We start from the raw sequence: 14748 nt of genomic DNA, 5'->3' as shown, positions 1-14748 counted from the left end.
CCTTGGCAACTCTCTTCATGGACTGTGATGCACTGTGTTACCTTGTCATGTGTCTCCAATGAGGCTATGCTGGCCCTTGGCAACTCTCTTCATGGACTGTGATGCACTGTGTTACCTTGCCATGTGTCTCCAATGAGGCTATGCTGGCCCTTGGCAACTCTCTTCATGGACTGTGATGCACTGTGTTACCTTGCCATGTGTCTCCAATGGGGCTATGCTGGCCCTTGGCAACTCTCTTCATGGACTGTGATGCACTGTGTTACCTTGTCATGTGTCTCCAATGAGGCTATGCTGGCCCTTGGCAACTCTCTTCATGGACTGTGATGCACTGTGTTACCTTGTCATATGGCTCATATATTCCTTATTTTTACAAGATTATTTATAAACGTTGTGTATGTTTTCTTACATACTAATAAAATAAATTTTATTTCACAAATCTTTGTCCTCATTCTTCCTGTTATTTTTTGCAAGCTCTAGTTTATGTTGTTTATCCTTAAAGGGACCTAACAAATCTATTTGTTATAATGAAATCATATATGTAAGACAATAGTAAATGACTTTAAGATTAACATCTCCAATGTAATCTTATTATTTGTGTTTATATTATTTTCTCTTAGCTCTATCATTGCCTGATTATGATTAGCAGAGTAATTTCTTTATATATGTATATATATTTTTGTATTTGTGTATATATGTATATTTAAATGTTCATATCCATGTGTGTATTTATAAACTCTGCATGAATTGATGCACCTTTACCAAATGATCTGAGTATTGATACAATGATATAATCCCTGTAAAGTGTTCATTTTATTTAAATAGTATTGACTATGTGTATGCTCTTTTTAAAAACAAAATAATGTCCCTTTAAGTGATGTTGATCACTATTGTAAATGAATGTATTTCCATTTGTAAAGCGTTTTTGTCCTTTTTACAAGAACAAGGACATATAATTTTATTAATAAACAATCTTATTGTAATGTTGACAGCACCTGTATTTCATTTTCAAATCTATATTATTGTCAAAGTGTAACCAAATCAATCTCTGTGTGTAATACAAATAATGTAGATGATGAATATTAGTTAACTAATATGTTAACAAAATACATCTCCTCCCATATATGGCTATAGGTAGGCTGACCATAATTAAACTTGAATAAATGACACGTTTAATCAATACATGTATAACTATTGTTATTCAACAACAATCCAAACATATCTTAAAACATCAATGGCATATGTATTTCTCATGTGTATCTTTTAAATGTTAAAGATATACACCATAGCTATAGTTCAAGGGACAGTCAAGTCCGAAAAGATGATTCATGATTTGGTGACATTCCTAGATAGCAATCTACACACATACTAGTTCCTAAAATATAAATACGTTTCTTAATGATATGCCAAGATGTCACTGAGTCCTTGTATTGTCTGCGGTTTTTCAGCGATCTCGGATGCGCCATGTTGCTTAAGACGTCACCTGCCAGGCTGTCCAATGATTCCTTGTATTGACTGACGTTCTTACGTGATCAGGAATATGCCTTTTATTGGATTGCGTTTTGACGCGATCAAGGATGCGCCTTTTTTTTTTGGGCGTTCTTACGTGATCAATAATGTGCCTTTCATTGAATGGCGTTCTTACGTGATCAAGGAAGCGCCATGTTAAGACGGCACATGTAAAGTTAAAAAAACGTGTGATTGGATTGCGTAGTCCCGCAATATTTGTGCACGTTAAAAACGTTTGTGACTGCATGCAATTTTAAAAAGCTTGCGAATATGTATTATTTGCATCATGTTACATTGTTGACCCGTAGCTGATAAAGACCAACACATTCTCTTTTGCTGGATGTCTGGTTGAATCAACGAACGAAAGCAAAATGTTTTCATGCATAGGATATTTCTAGGCAAGTGCAAATCTCTACAGTCCATGTTTAATATGTTTGTCAACAATGTTCCTTTTTCTTAAAAATTAATGTTGTGTTTAATGTTGAACATATCTAATTAATAAATATGCGCTATTGTGTTTGAATAAAGTAATCAATATGCATTTATCATATGCTAAATATATGATGCCGACTTCTTCTAAATGTAATTTCGTTGTATATTTTATGAAAGGTTCATTAGACACTCACATTATAAATAAAAATATTTGATTTTGTCTCTAGTTAGATAGTCCATTGTTTAACCAATAGGTTTATTTTGTCTTGTGTTGTAAGAAAATGTAAGTAATTTTCTTACTCCTCGCAAAGCCAATGAGTTTCATGTGAGTACCATCTCCAGCTTTGTCCAGTTTGTGTAAAGGTTCTTTTCATATGTTAATGATGGGGTATTGTGTTTTACGGTTGTAATGGTGGTTCATCTATATTTAAAATATAGCTAACCCTATTTTATTTGCAAGTGTTTGAAGCTTTTTAATATTGCTATCAGTATATGTTAATCTTGTTGTTTGTAGTAGTGTCTATTACATACAGTTATGTAAAAAATATAGGATACTGTCCCTTGAATGCAAATGTTGTTTTTTTGTATCATGTATGAGATCCACATAGTTTAATCTTCAAATATATTTTTGTTAGCATATTTCACCCCCCCACTCCTAAAAGGACTTTAAACCATATTCATTGTTAAAATAAAAATAGTTACAATAAAATATTAACACAATAATGTCTCTTAAAGAAAATAGACTTTATTTAACACGTCAATATAAATGTGATTTTCAAAATTTTTTTTTGACAAAGTACATGTAGATATAGCAACAAGCTTAAAATGTGTTAGCATATGTAATGTTGTTAAAGGGACAGTTTCGAAAAAAAATTTTTTAACATTATTCGAAAAGTCAATTCTGTAATAACAAGGATATCAAATGTTTCTCAACAATTGAACATTTGCTATCTAAATTTGCTATCTAAACCTATGAGGTTGGTGTGCTCATTTCTTAAATCTTGAAGAGTGCTTGTAATCATTATACAATTTGAGCACTAGAGGGCATTTGGATAGCATTTGTATATGTAAAATCTTGTGCTCATACAGCATATTATTGACCATGTATTGATCATTGATATCTAAAATGTTGTTATGTCAGAACAACAAATAAGTGGTCATTTTTCATAGTCATAGATACAAGGGTAAGCACATAAGTCACACATGTATTTCTCCATGTTTTGTTGTTTCAAACTTTATAATGCGTAATACAGTGTTTTCTTTGTAATCAATAATTTTCTGACTGTCCCTTTAAGCTGTGTTATTGGCATTCAAACAGTAATATGCCATCATGGATAATTGTTATGGTAATTTAGTTAGCGATTCGGGAAACAGTTTGGACATCACATCACAGAAACCAATCAATATCATGAACAAGGATAGGTATGTGATGATGTGGTTTTCACACACTTATAACCCACACTCTGCAAAGAATCTTCCTCCATGGACCCGGTCCCATAGAAGTCGATTATATACAGAGTGTGGTCCACAAGTGTATGAAAACCACATCATCACATACCTATCCATTACCCAAAAAAAAAAATTTAAGATGGAAAAAAATACTTACTTCCTCTTCCTTCCCCTCTTCCCACGGGGCTGAGGCTCTGGGAGAGGCAACTGCCGACTCCGAAGAGTCCTCCTTGGAGCTGTTGTGGGAGGAGTGGAAGGAAGAGTACTGGGACGACCAAGGTGAGGAGTAGATGGCTGAGGAGGAGGAGGAGAAGATGGATGAGGAGGAGAAGATGGCTGAGGAGGAGGAGGAGTAGATGGCTGAGGAGGAGGAGGAGTAGATGGCTGAGGAGGAGGATGAGATGGGCCGGCAGGAGGAGATGGCCCAGCAGCAAGAGGCCCAGCAACAAGAGGCCCAGCAACAGGAGGTAGACCAGCATGCGCCTCCCGGAAAAATGTGAACATTTCCTGATGAAGATTGAACATTCTTGTTTGTCCTTCTTGTATTGTATTCAGTATACTGATTATTTCATTTTGGCCTTGAATTATTTGATTCTGCCCATCAAGTATTCTGCGTCGTCCTTCTATGTTTTCTATCCGGGAGGTACGCATCTGGTCTATGTACTCCAGTAGAACCCGCACCTCCGCTATTTCTTCTTGTTGTGCCTGTTGAACCCGTGCACGGCGGGGTGCCCGTGCACGGCGGAGTGCGGGTCTTTGAGGGACCTCGGGTTCCGCGGGTTCAGCGGGATCCTCCTGTGCTTCCGGGGCCTCTTGATCATCTCCCGTGCGCTGTTCGTCACGGGGGGCCTCTTCCCTCCGAAGTGGGAATTCCTCACCACCACTCTCATCCCGGGGAGATGCAGGAGGCTGTGCTGCCTCGTCCCCAGACTCTGTATATTAAAAAAAAAAGAAAAAAAGAAATGTATATATTAGCATATTTGCAAATAAAGGTTTAAATGACTTAGCTTACGATACAATTACAAATGCAGAATCATTAATCCACTTTGAAATCTAACAAACAATCAATTCTATTTCCGCTTTTTCTAAACAGTGTTTGTGATATCTGGTCAATGTGAATGTTTTTGCGTTTGTTTTCAGTCTGTTTAAATGCACACCTAACCTATAGCCTAGATACTGATGTAACCGCTAAGTAATAGAATGCGTGTAAACAGCGTAATAGCATTAATCTGATCCTTAACACATGAAACCCAATGTTTTATCTTTCATGATTTATAAGCATACATTTAGTATCAACTTTCGAATGTACTTTTGTTATCTAATTAGCTTCATTCTCTGGATATTCTTTGCTGAAAAACATATCTAAATGTTTATAAGATTCTGATTGTTAGCTGAATATAGCTGCCTCCTGTGATTGTTTCACCGTGTGCATGGCTATTTCTTCATTAAAATATATCTCAAGAATGAATCAAATTATGTAATATAAGTACATTTGAATGTTTTGTCAAATTGTATTCGCTACCTCAATCATGAAAGTAAATGTTTGCGTATAGTGTCCATTGAAATACATTCGTATGTGAAATTATTGTTCAATGAGCTTACCGTCAGATGAGAGTGGCAGGTTCCCGGTATCGATTCCTCCGATACCGACTACTTCCACCTCGGAGATGCTGGGCCGCAACATTTCCTCCCATCTGCAGTACTCCATTTCAAGGGCAGGGCCGCCACCGGTCCCTGCGGCATGTCGGGCCTCCAGGCTTAACTTTTTTTTAAGTTCAAGTTTACAGTCCCGGTACCGATGTTTGATGGAATCCATATCCCGGTTCCGGCCACCCACTGCATTGACTGCATTCCGAATCTCGTTCCAGAGCCTCCTCCTGTCAGTCGGGGTAGTCTTCTGGTGCTGCAGCATCCTATACCTGGCCATATAGGCCTCTACGAGGGCCTCCTTCTCCTCCATCGTAAACCTCGCCTCCCTAGTCGCCTTGGCCTTCCCCTGTGACGATGCCCTCTGTTTCCCGGACTGTGAAGCCCTACTCTGACCGCCACTGGGCCCAGCCACTTGGTCATCTTGAACCAAGTGGCTGGGTCCACCCACCGCTTCCACCCCCGCTTCCTGCCCCCCTTCCTGCCCCCCTTCCTGCCCTGTTCCTCTCCCCCTCCCTCTACTCCCCCCTCTACCTGTCCCCTGCCTGGCCTCCATCTCCTCCCTAAACTAAACCCCAAATAATAAAAAAAAAGTGAGTGTGATGAAATGAAAGGGGGTCAAAATAAAGAACTAAAAAGACAAAAAAGGTGCTTAAAGTGTGAGGGATGTAAAAAAAAAAAAGAGGGTAAGGAGTATTTAAATAAACGAAAAGAATAAGACTAAAAGGAGGATATGTAAACTAAATGTAACTAGGGGATGGGTATGGGATGGGTATGGGGTATGGGATAAGAGTAAATGGGATGAAAGGGAATGGGACTACAAGGAATGGGGTATGGAGTGTAGTATGAGGGGGTAGGGGGTATGGAGTGTATGTAGTGTTATTGATAAGTGTATGTATGTATTGAATGTGTTTGCGTGTAAATGTGTTAAGTGTACAGATAAATCACTCGCTCGCTAACTAACACTACTTCTAATTCTCAATAACAAACACTCCCACTAACGCTCACTAACTACCACTAACTGACGCTCACACTAACAACTATCACTAATAACTCCCACTAACTCACTCACGCTCCCACTAACAGACTCTCTCCCACTCCCGCTAACTCCCACTAACTCACTCACTCTCTCACGCTAACACTACCAACTGACTATCTCACGCTAACACTACCAACTGACTATCTCACGCTAACACTACCAACTGACTCTCTCACGCTAACACTACCAACTGACTCTCTCACACTAACACTAACTCACTCTCAAAAATTCGCAAAATCTCTATTCTTAAATCTCCAAAGACCCACCAGCAACACAGTCAAAGAAGCCCTGCTTGTGTGGTGCTTATATACCCTGTGTAAATGTTTAATGATGTCCCAATTTCCATTGTAATTAGTGTTCAGGTGTGCTTTATTAGCAATTAATATTATTGCAATGTGTATTAGGTGTGTTAATTTGCGCATGCTCATTTTGAGTTGGTATTTGTGGAATGTGTAGAATGCGATGATGTCATAGTGGTCGTTTTCTCTAACATTGTCCAATAGTATTCTTTTTAAATGTGAATTTGCGATGGTGTGTTCTTCGTGAAGTGTTGTATATGTATGTTTTTCATAATATATAATGATATTGAATGCGATTTTTTTTTTAGTGTATGTATATATTTTTTAATCCTTGTTGTTATTGTGCGATTTTCCGCATCTTAAAGTATATGCGTATTCCCCGTATAAATAGTATTAAAACTTCCCCCGCTTGTGAATGTGTAATGCTTGTGTGCTTTGTTGATTGATTGATGTTGTGACATTTGCGGCGTGTTATTGTTGTGCATGATGTGGTATGCGTCATATGACCGAGCTGTGCGTATTCTCGCGAGATCGAGTGTTAGGTAAAAAAAGCTATTTTTTTACTTTCCCATTGATCTCTATGGGAGACTGTCTAACGCGGGCAGGATTACGCGTGTGACATACACGCGTTAGGAGCATCGTTAGATGGTCTTATATTAACTCTAAATACCGGAGTCAAACAATGACGTGCGTTAGACATAAAACACGCGTGGCGTTAACAGCCCATCTACCGCCGAACTCTAAATCTAGCCGTAGCTTTGCACACTCTGAGATAGCCCTAACACTATAGTATTGCAATTGCTGTACAATTACATCATAGATATGTATAGAAGTATATTTCTGGGTCAATCTAGAGATGGTGTCATACAGTCATGATGTTAGATTCCTACACTCCTCCCTCACCCAAAATTAGGTTCTCAGAATAATTTGCCTTTTTCAAATACACTTATCAGTATGTGTGTGTGTTCTGTTTATTCATTATTGTGGCGTGAGAGCTATCTCCATGTATATCTATCACAGTTTAAATTGCCTTCTGTGTAATTGAACTACCTCAACCATACATTTTGCACGTTTGCTTTGTGTTGGAGCACAACTTTTCTTCCCAGTTGAGTATGCTCTTGCTTTATTTTAAATCTAGCAACTTAAAGCTTCTGATTTATAGCTGGTCTACTCAGAGGTGTTTAGTCTTAAGCTCATATATTTATTTTAGTCACAGATACTATTATCTCTTGACTCATAAGCCTTGACCATGCTTATCTCAGTAATATGTATTGCTCGGCCCCTTCTTGTTGGATAATTTATCCTCTTAAGAAATATACTATACTCAAAAGCCCGCCATGTCATACTCACACATAGTATAAGTTTACAGCTTCATTAGACCCCAGCAGAGGTTATGATAATATAGATATCTCATTAGCTATACCATGTGTTATCTTAATTTTCCTTCAGCTAATTCCCCCTATTTTTAATTATATGTAGTAGTTAGGGCTCAATTAACAATGAGAGGTAGGTGCTACTTATATTATATATGCTATATGAGACTGCAAAAGCCCCCCCCCCTGTTAGTATCCTCTTCGGCAATTTCCCTTACATCCACGTGCCCTAGTTTTTTTATATTTTGGAGATGTTTTCCAGGAGTATACTCAAAAGCCCTGAGATCCTACTCCATTCCATTCCATATCGCCCTGTAGTTTATATTTTTAAGACGAATTATCTAGCTCCGCCCCCCCTTCCCTTCCCCTCTCCCCTCTTCCCCCCATTATGAGCGGCTCTTGCCCGCTGCATCCCTCATCCCCCTATATACACAGGCCTACGGGAGGCCTGATAAATGCCAACTCCCTTCCTCTCACTATTTCCAGCGTATAGAATACCTCTTATTTGAGAGTAGGGACCACTAGTTACCTGTATTATAAAACTGAGACTTCATTTCTATTTGCCCCAGTCACACATGTTATGATCACACTGTGCGCATTCTGTATTTAAGGTCATAAAGTCGGTGCTATAATTTACGTCAAATGTTATCTCTCTGTTCTCAACCTAGATATCTTCCATATCATTGACTCCTATTATTATATAAATATTGAAACTCTATTGTCTAGATAATATCTTAACAAATCCTATATTAGCACACCAATGTCTTATGTACCTTTCATATGTGATCTGTAACAGTTATTTTTCTTTTTGTATTTGTCTTGTGTTGGGACACACTCCCTTTTCTGTTACTTTTATCCATTGTCTCAATAAAAAATTATTTAAAAAAAAAAAAAAAAAAAAGTTATAAACATTTAAAAAATATTACAACAATTTTAAGCTAATTACACCTGCTCTAAGCTCCCTAATAAAATAACAAAGCCCCCCAAAATAAAAAAAAATCCCTACCCTATTCTACATTAAAAAAGTTCAAAGCTCTTTATTTATTTTTAGAATGCAAGCTCAATCCTATTGGCTGATTGGATCAGCCAATAGGATTTTTCCTACCTTAATTCCGATTGGCTGATAGAATTCTATCAGCCAATCGGAACTGAAGGGACGCCATCTTGGATGACATCACTTAAAGGAACCGTCATTGTTCAAGAAGACGTCGGATGAAGAGGATGCTCTGCATCGGATGTCTAGAAGATGGAGCCGCTCCGCACCGGATGGATGAAGATAGAAGATGCCGTCTGGATGAAGACTTCTGCCCATCTGGAGGTCCACTTCTACCAGCTTCGTTGAGGACTTTGGCCCAGTTGGGTGAAGACTTCTCCCAGTAAGGTGATATTCAAGGGGTTAGTGTTAGGTTTTTTTTAAGGGGGTATTGGGTGGGTTTTAGAGTAGGGTTGGTTGTGTGGGTGGTGGGTTTTAATGTTTTTTTACAGGTAAAAGAGCTGATTACTTTGGGGCAATGCCCCGCAAAAGGCCTGTTTAAAGGCTATTTGTAATTTAGTGTAGGGTAGGGCTTTTTTTATTTTGGGGGGCTTTTTTATTTTGTTAGGGGGATTAGAGTAGGTGTAATTAGTTTAAAAATCTTGTAATTTGTTTTTTATTTTCTGTAATTTAGTGGGGGGGTTTTGTACTTTAGATAATTTTATTTAATTGTATTTAATTGTATTTAGTTTAGAGAATTAATTTAATTATAGTGTAGTGTTAGGTGTAATTGTAACTTAGGTTAGGTTTTATTTTACAGGTATATTTGTATTTATTTTAACTAGGAAGTTATTAAATAGTTAATAACTATTTAATAACTATTGTACCTAGTTAAAATAAATACAAAGTTGCCTGTAAAATAAAAATAAACCCTAAGATAGCTACAATGTAACTATTAGTTATATTGTAGCTAGCTTAGGGTTTATTTTATAGGTAAATATTTAGTTTTAAATAGGAATAATTTATTTAATGATAGGAATATTTATTTAGATTTATTTAAATTATATTTAAGTTAGTGGGTGTTAGGGTTAGACTTAGGTTTAGGGGTTAATAAATTTAATATAGTGGCGACGGTGTAGGGGGGCAGATTAGGGGTTAATAAGTACAATGTAGGTGGCGGTGGGCTCCGGGAGTGGAGGTTTAGGGGTTAAACACTTTATTTAGTTGCAGCGGGGTCCATGAGCGGTGGTTTAGGGGTTAATACATTTATTAGAGTTGCGGTGGGCTTCGGGAGCGGCGGTATAGTTGTAAACAGTATAGTATAGTGTGGGTGTTTAGTGACAGGGTACCAATAAAGCTGGGAAAAAGCCGAAGAGCAGCGACATCGATGACTGTTAGTTAACAACAGTCTGCTGCTCATCGCCCCGTAGTTGGTGCGTGGCTTTTTGAAAGCTTTTTTGGTAACTTTGGAGAACTTATTCAGGTCCGCGGCCACGATGTTAGGTGATCTTAGGCGAGCGTATTGGTGCCGTCAAATGTAAGTAAGTTGACGGCTTGATAAGTAGATGCCATAGTCTTTATCTTTCTCCTTGTCTGTTTAGTCATTTGCTCTCTTATGGTGGATTATCTTTTTGTGCCATTGAGTCTTGAGGAGTTAAATCCTCCCAATCCGATTTGAATGATTGACAAGCCCTGCTCTAGCTCATTTGGTTGCACTAGAGCAGGGGGAATGGCTGCACAATTGACCAAGCGTAAACCTTGTCCGTCCGCCATTTAATAAATGGGGCCCTTTAACTGCACCTGTGCAAACAACGATGTATGATAGAATCCTTTACATGTGTATAAGTTTGTAGTTGGTTAACACCGGTCCTATTGTTATGGGGACAAAATAAAGCTGCATTAGTCATTGCAAAATTGTTTTTAGATACTAAGGTACATTATAATACAGATTACATTATATGTTTAAAGGAGAATTCCAGTCAAGATTGAAAGGCACATAGATGAATTTTAAATAGAAACATATTTACGATATATATATATATATATATATACATACTAGCATAAATGCTTCTAGTAAAAGTTATCACTGTTTTAGTCTCTGCACGTGCATGTGAAGCATAGCTAGATATTCTCCGTGCACCAGTATTTTAAATACTGCAGGTGCTCAGAGAGCCAGTGGGGGCTTGTATCATGTCAGCAATTATACAAATTGAGTCATTACCATATGATACAAGCATCTTAGGCTCTCTGAGTAAGTGCTAATAAAAGTATAGTGCAAAGATTCTTCTATTTAAAACTGAAATGCACCCTTGTGCCTGGAATGTCCCTTTAATGTCCACTTGAAGAATCAGTCCATGTATTTGACATATACAATCATCCTGCAATACTGACTGACAATTATTGAGAATAAACATTATTCTGCAATAATAAATGTATCTCTATGTTCATTAGATAAACCTATATAAAATGAATTGACATTAAACATAAGAGGAAACTCTATAATGCAAATCATTTTGATGACAAATGGACAGATCAGGGATTCAGATTTACTTTCCATCCTCTGTGTTTGTCAGATAAGAGAATAAAATATGTTGTAATATAGTGTCTGTGAATTGCAGACAAAATTAAAATGTGCTGGAAAATAAATATAATCAGCCATCCACTTTTTTTTTTACTTTTTTTTTAGAAGGCACAAGAAAGTTAATCAATTTTTATTCATTCTGGCTGAAGAAAAACTAGAACAAAATGTGTAGAGGTTATGCAAAGAAACAAAATGACTCACTGAGTTAATGCCAGCGACATGCACTGTGTCCTTATCCAACTCAGACATAGCTCTGCATTTAAGCAAAAAGATCAGTGTTAAAGGGACATTGTGCTGTACAAATGTTTTTACCCTTTAATGAATTTCTAATGATCCATTTCACCCTCTGGAGTGTATTAAACTGATAACAAATCACTGCTTTACCTTTCTTTTGCTATTTGAAGTGGCTATATTTAAATTTTGAAGCCATCCCTTATACAGAAGAATAAAAATACTGCTATATTTTCTATAGAAAAAAAGAGGCAATGTGTAATAATCAATTTTTCATTGGGAGGTGGGAGAGATAGGTGTGATGAAAATGGACGTCACTGGAAGGCGGCGTGGCCTGTGGCCATTATAGTCTAGGTCAAAGTTACCAAGCTGGATGTGTTGTGCAGTCTGTAACCTCTATGCTCTGCAATGAAATTGAGTTGTACCTTCTATGCTGTGTCCTGCATCTCATGACATGGTGTCAGAAGTACTTACCTGTGCTTCTGTTTCCTGATTGATGACAATGTCGAAATTTACTCCACCTGTGCCTTTTGATTTCTCTCCCACATGGCGTCAGCGGTTTCAACGCTTCAGGACTGCTTCCAAGCTGGACAAGGAGAGTGGTGAAGTACAAGTTAATTCTCTTTTATACTCTATGGGGAAAGATGTGGAGCCAGTGTTTAATGCCTTTACATTTCAAGAAGGGGAAGAATTTGACTTTGAGATAGTTATGAATAAACTCAGTGCTCACTTTGTGCCGAAAAGAAATGTGATTCATGAGAGTGCTTGTGGGAGAATCGGGGGAGTCATTTATGCGCAGCCTGTATGAACTAGCCAAATTATGTGAGTTTGGAGCTGCTAAAGAAAAGCAAATCAGAGACAGAATAGTTAAAGGAATTGCAGATGCTGAGGTTTCACTGAAGTTACAGTTGGAGGCTGAATTGACACTAAATTAGGGCTATTAGGATGGCCCGCCGGAGTGAACTGGTGAAAAAGCAAAGTGCTGACATGAGGTCTGAGAGAATTGTAGATGAAGTGCAGCAGTTCAAGAAATCTGCAGGTGACAGGCAGAGTGTGAGCGGTAGACCAACGGCAACAGATAGGCCCAGAAGTGGATGGGTGCAGCAGACTCATTGCACGCGGTGTAACCGTACCCATAAACAGAATGTTATATGCCCTGCTAAAGAAAAAAGATGTAGGAAGTGCAACTGGATGGGCCATTTTGAAGTGGTGTGTAAAACCGAGTCTATTAAAGAGATGCAGGTGGACAGTGACCTGGAAGCACAAGAAGTGTCCCTTGTAGGGTCCGTTGTTAAACAGTCTAGTTTGGATGAAGTTTGGCAGGTTACCCTTACAGTAATGGGAGCCAAGGTTGCCTTCAAGATCGACACAGGTGCAGATATTACAGTTATGTCCCTTGCAGCATTCATGAAACTGCCTTGACAGCCCCAGCTAGTGAAAGTCACAATGAAGGTTTATAGTCCTGGAGGTCGCATCGATTGTGCAGGGAAATTTCTCGCTAGCTGCTAGTACAGAGAAAATTCACCATGTGGGTGCATGTAATCAGAGGGCAGTGTGTCAACAACCTATTGAGCTGGAAAGCAGCCTGTGGTCTGGGCCTTGTCGCCAGAGTAAAAGAGATTATGAAAGACATGTTTGGCGATTTGGGCCTGTTCAACTGCGAGCCAGTCCGTATATCATTTAAAGTTGACACAGTCCCATACAGCATTACTACTCTTCGTAGAATTCCATTCATGCTTATGCCTGCGGAATCTGTTAGCGCTCTACAAATACCTGATAATAAATAAATAATGCCTCAAGTGGAGAAGGAACTTCTGCGAATTAAGACTATCGGCTAGATTACGAGTTTTGCGGTATGGGTGAAAAAGCATCGTATGGCTCTTTTTCACTACCGCTGGTATCACATGTCTTGCAGGTTTAGCTGTCCCGCACACTTTTTTGGCCGTAACACAACAAAACTACCGCAGCTTTCAAAAAGTCCTTTTTCAATGGGACTTTCTTTGCGCCAGTATTACGAGTTTGCCTGTCCGGCCAAAAAGTGAGCGATACAGCCTAAAACTACAAGATCCATAATGTAAACAGAAAGTCAGTAGTTATGGGTTTTATGCTACAACGCTGTAACATAAAACTCATAACTAAAGTGCTAAAAAGTACACTAACACCCATAAACTACCTATGAACACCTAAACCGAGGCCCTCCCGCATCGCAAATACTACAATAAAATTATTAACCCCTAATCTGCCTCTTCGGACATGGCCGCCACTATAATAAACATATTAACCCCTAAACCGCCACACTCCCGCATCGCAAACACTAGTTAAATATTATTAACCCCTAATCTGCTGTCCCTAACATCGCCACAACCTACATTACTGTTATCAACCCCTAATCTTCCGCCCCAACGTCGCCGCCATTATACTAAAGTTATAAACCCTTAAACCTAACCCTAAGTCTAACCCTAACACCCACTAACTTTAATATAATTAAAATAAATCTAATAAAAAATTCCTATCATTAACTAAATAATTCCTATTTAAAACTAAATACTTACCTATAGAATAAACCCTAAGCTATCTACATTATAACTAATAGTTACATTGTAGCTATCTTAGGTTTTATTTTTATTTCACAGGCAAGTTTGTATTTGTTTTAACTAGATAGACTAGTTAGTAATAGTTATTAACTATTTTCTAGCTACCTAGCTAAAATAAATACAAATTTACCTGTAAAATAAAACCTAATCTGAGTTACACTAACACCTAACCTTACACTACAATTAAATAAATTACATTAATTAAATCCAATTAACTAAATTACAACAACAAAAAACGCTAAATTACACAAAATAAAAAATAAATTATCAGATATTTAAACTAATTACACCTAATCTAATAGCCCTATCAAAATTAAAAAGCCCCCCCAAAATAAAAAAAAAACCCTAGCCTAAACTAAACTACCAATAGCCCTTAAAAGGGCCTTTTGCGGGGCATTACCCCAAAGAAATCAGCTCTTTTACCTGTAAAATAAAAATACAAACAAACCCCCAATAGTAAAACCCACCACCCACACAACCAAACCCCCAAATAAAATCCTAAATAAAAAACCTAAGCTCCCCAGTGCCCTGAAAAGGGCATTTGGATGGGCATTGCCCTTAAAAGGGCATTTTGCTCTTTTTCTGTGACCAAAAAACCTAATCTAAAAATAAAACCCACCCAAT

Source organism: Bombina bombina, chromosome 2 (genome assembly GCF_027579735.1).
Source record: "Bombina bombina isolate aBomBom1 chromosome 2, aBomBom1.pri, whole genome shotgun sequence".
NCBI lineage: Eukaryota > Metazoa > Chordata > Amphibia > Anura > Bombinatoridae > Bombina > Bombina bombina.
The sequence above is the reverse complement of the archived record's forward strand: the minus strand, read 5'-3'. Positions refer to the sequence as shown.